The sequence below is a fragment of the Haemorhous mexicanus genome, chromosome W (genome assembly GCF_027477595.1).
Source record: "Haemorhous mexicanus isolate bHaeMex1 chromosome W, bHaeMex1.pri, whole genome shotgun sequence".
NCBI classification, from domain to species: Eukaryota; Metazoa; Chordata; class Aves; order Passeriformes; family Fringillidae; genus Haemorhous; species Haemorhous mexicanus.
The window spans coordinates 6,614,469-6,618,839 of record NC_082380.1 but is presented as its reverse complement, the minus strand read 5'-3'; the positions used below and the strand labels follow the sequence as shown (position 1 = coordinate 6,618,839).

The window sequence follows — 4,371 nt, the reverse complement described above, 5'->3', positions numbered from 1 at the left end:
ACCTTTTTCTGGGCAGCACAAGCCCGAAAAAGGACGCCTGTTAACAAAGGATTAACCCTTAAAAACAACAGCCTGTTGCATATTCATACACTTCATGCATGATGCATAAATTCCATTCAAACACAGGATTCGGCCTGGTCATCGTCAGCTTCTTCCTCCTAATCCTAACAGCGCCTTCGAGGCAGGAAGAAGTTCGTTTCTTCTGATAAGAGGGCAATAAATTCTTTTTCTCCGAAAGATTTAGGTGTCCTGTGGCTGCTATCTCGCTGCAAGTCCTTTCTTAAAAAAAAAGTACCCTACATAGCACAGTTTCTATTTTAACAATTTTTATAACCTAAAACTATATTTAACACACTAGTGAAGAGAATTAATACAGCATTACTTTCTAACACAACACATATAATATTCATTTTAATATTTGCGAAAAGCCAATCATAAAATACGCATTTTTCACAGGAGTCATTAAGGAAAGTGATACAAAGCTTCCAGCCATTAGAAAGCTGGACACACCTCTGTGAAAAACACGTTAAAGACGAAAGAAACCCGGGAACTTCCTCTTTTCCTTCTGGTCAGGGAACAGGTAACAAGGCTGGCCTGGCCCCTGTCTCGGCTAGGCTGGGCTGGGCAGGCTCTGCCACGGGCCTGGGCCCCTCTCTGGGGAGCCCACCAAGCTCTTCCCCGCCCCAGCCGGGCCGGGCCGGGCCGGGCCCGGCAGCTGCCAGATCGGGGGATGGAAGGTTGCAGGGGCCCTGGCTGAAGCAGGGCTGGGCCGTGGCTGTTCACATCTTGCCACCGGCCCCTCCCCGCATTGACTACCAGGCAGGGGAGGGAGTGCAGTGGGCCGGGCCATGGCTGCGAGTTCAAACATCTTTCTGCTAGCCCGGGGCCGAGCCAAGTCCGCTGGCCCCTAGGAGCAGCCCTGGGCCGAGCCGGCTTGGCCAAGATTCTACCACTGCAACCACTGGGCAGACCAGGCAGGGGGAAGGAGAAGCCACACATACACACACACAGCCCAGCATGCTGCTGCTGAGTTCTGGCCTGGTTCATTCGATCCTAGCCGCCCCCCAGCCACAGTTCCAGGTTCCGGCCGGCCGGCCGTCTGTAGCACCCAGACCACCGAGGTCAGGTTGATCATTTGCAGGCCCTGGGCAAGATGTTAACTCTTTCAATGCTTCAATCCTTGCCTGAGTAAGAGAAAGAAACAAGATGCAAGCATGTAAAGGAGCAACCTGAAGACACCGAGGTCAGTGAAGAAGAAGTTAAGGCCCAGATGGGAGGGATGAGGATTTGCCTTGATTTTGGAGCTGAAATCCTCTTGTAAGCTATGGAGAAAAAGACTCTTTTTCCCTATAATGCATGAAACTATGGGGAGATGAAGGGTTCCAATTGATATTGAGCAAAGGCCTCCATGCTAAAGTAAGCAGATGTTTAAAGTAGCTGTGATCCCATGAGAAGTTTGAACAAAGAGAGAAGGGTGATGAGACCCTGTGCCCCCAGGGAGAGAAGAAGAAGATCTTTGTTCCCAGGGATGAAGATGATTTTAGAAATAGATAATGAGAACTTTTGCCTTTGAACATCTCATCTTTAAAACAGTGCCCCATAAGTTGACATGGCCTATAAACACAGCTTGTGGGAAAAGCTTGTGGAAAATGGGAGGGGCCTCACAATGGCAGGATTCCCCGGGCGACTGCTATTCATGATGAAATTGAGAACCGTGAGAGAACTGGGGTTTTTTTGTGGGGAAGTCTCCATAACATTTACAAGAGGAACTTCTCTCCCTAAGTGAACTGAAGAAAGGCAATTTTAGAGGTGCTAAACTGACTGGAAATTTTAGTTTTGGTTTCTTTACATTGTCAGTGGGAAAGAAAAGGTTGGGTGGGGAGGAGAAGTGTTCTGAAGGGTTTGTTTTGATTCTTACTATGTTTTTTTTTCTTTTAGTTACTGTTAATAAAACTTTCTTTATATCCTTTTAAAGTTGTGAGCCTGCTTTGCCTTTCTCCTAATCTTATCTCACAGCAGGAAGTGAGTGCATTGGTGCTTGGCCAGCACCAAACTCACCACACTCTTTGGTGCGTTGGCCCAGGAAATCTCAAAATTGGTGAAATCTCAAAATTGGCGAAATCTCAAATTGGCGAACCAAAACTACTACACTCCCCCTTCTTCCTTCTTCCCCCCCCTTTATATACTGAGCATGATTTCATATGGTATGGAATATCTGGAGTGCAGCAAACAAGAGCGGGCAATCAGGGGCATAGCATGTCAGTGGGGGCGTGGCATGTCAGTTTGCGCAGCAGTTCATGCAGGCAGGACAAGCAGTAAGGATGCAGCCACTCTCCTGGTGGTGGGTTGTGTCTTTTGGCTGGTTGTGGGGTGTTTGTTTTTTTTCCCAGAAATGGTTTACAAACAATCAAAAGCCATTGTTGCTGCTGCTAGCAAGAGTGTACTAACCAAAACAGAATCCCCAAGAATGACGCAGCTGTCCAGGTCACTGGCTTCAGGGAGTGTCTGAGCCTGGTGTTAGTACCAGAGGACAGTGCAAAAGACACCTTTGTGAGGTATAAGCAGGTGAATGATCTGCTCTGTCTGGTGGCAGAGCTTAAGGAAGAAGTAGAAAGGCTAAGGAGTAATAGGGAAAGAAAAATAGACTAGTGGAGTTACACCCTTCCAACCCTGAGAGAAGACCAGCAGGAGTCAGAGGATCCCTGCCCCGCTCACTATTAGGCAGAAGGAGGAGACATAGTAGATGGGGGGGGAATGTAAAGGGCTCCCTACTCGGGGAGGTAAAAGAATCCCCTCCCAACCCTCATCACCTTCCCAGGTGCCCTTACAGAATAGGTATGAGGCCCTTCACCTAGAGAGTCAGGCAGATGATGCTAAAGAATCTGTCTGGGGAATTTGCCAGTTGCACTTTGTCAGATGGATCACAACCTCAAGTATTAAGAGGAAAAGAAGGGTAGTAGTAGTAGGTGACTCCCTTCAGAGAAGAACTGAGGGTCCTGTATGACGACCAGATCCATCCCAAAGAGAAGTCTACTCCCTCCCTGGGGCCCAGGTATGGGATATCATCAGGCGACTACCTGAACTAATTTAGCCCTCTGATTATTACCCACTGCTGGTTGTTCAGTGTGGCAGTGGGGATTTGAAGATCTCTCCCTACCTGTGACAGTTTTAAGATGTTTGGTCCATGTCTGGGGTTGTTTGTTCCATGTCTCGCCGTGACAGTTAGAATAATTCCAGATTTTTCTCTGTTTGTCCCCAAAGATCCTGCCCCTCTGTCTGGAAAATTCCCTGTCAGTTATGAATTTTCCCCTCTGCCATTGGTCTATGCCCAGGTTATGTTTATAAGTTGCCATTCTGGCTAGCCAGACCGTCTCCTCTCGGTTTCCCGCTCCCCTCCCATATAAAAGCCGCTGTTTTCTCGGTCCCCCCGTTCTTTTGCTGCTGTTCTCCCCTTCGAGTTCCGCGTCCCCGTGTCCCGCCCAGAGCAGTGCCAGGACCAGCAGCTCCAACCTGACTCTCCTCTGCGAGAGACAGAAACGCCTGCGCGGTGCGGCGACTGCTGTCATGTTCCGGCGACGGAAAGGCTCCGACACCGCCCGAACTGCTGCCGCTGTCCTTCCGGCCACGGAAAGGTTCCGCTGTCGCCCGAGCCGCTGTCCCTCGCTGCCGCTTCTGCTGCGCGGGCTGCTGTCACCCGCGCGGCTCCTGCTCACTAGAAAAACTGCCACTGTCAGCTTTGCTGCTGCCTGCGAGCTTGCGTCACCTGTCTCACCTCGGCGCTGCTCCCGCTGTGGGAAACAATAACCGATCCCACGCGGCGCTGCCCTGGCACCATTTTTGCGCGGGAAAGAAATAAAGGCAACTCGGAGATAACAAGTTGAGAGCCCTTTCTTCTTCCTTCGCCTCCCTCTTTAGAAGTAGGGTCCACGTTTATCGACCGCTCCTGGCGTTTTTGGATCCACGCCAGTGGCCGACCCGCGATTCCTGCTTGCCCGCGGTGGAGCAGGAATCGCGGCCAATCCCTGGCGCTCGCGCGCTGAAAGCCCAAGGAGTTCGGAGCCCGCGGGTGACCGACGCCACCACTGCTCCTGCCATCGCGGCTTGACGTCAGTCCAGGTTGGCAGGGATGAGGTTTATAAGAAGAGTACCCGAGTAATTAAAAAGGACTTCAAGGCTCTGGGTTGATTGGTTGATGTTGCAGGAGTGCAGGTGGTGTTCTGCTTGATGCCAAAATTTTTTTTTGCTTTTATATATTCTTCATATATATTCATAGCTCTGTAGACTGTTATTATATAGTTATGTAGTTTCCTAACTTCAGTACTTTTCCTATTAGACAAACAAATTCCTGAGGGCCTGTTCTTATCTTGCTTT

General features: G+C 49.8%; 1 long non-coding RNA gene across 1 annotated transcript; it reads right to left on the bottom strand.

Moving 5' to 3' along the window:
- Nucleotides 1-382: 382 nt before the first annotated feature.
- Nucleotides 383-3,295, bottom strand: LOC132341475 (uncharacterized). The gene is made up of 2 exons (XR_009490231.1): nt 3,158-3,295; nt 383-1,184 (listed from the first exon to the last, which is right to left on the bottom strand). It is a non-coding gene; the product is annotated as an uncharacterized LOC132341475 (long non-coding RNA).
- Between the last annotated feature and the right edge of the window lie 1,076 nt (nt 3,296-4,371).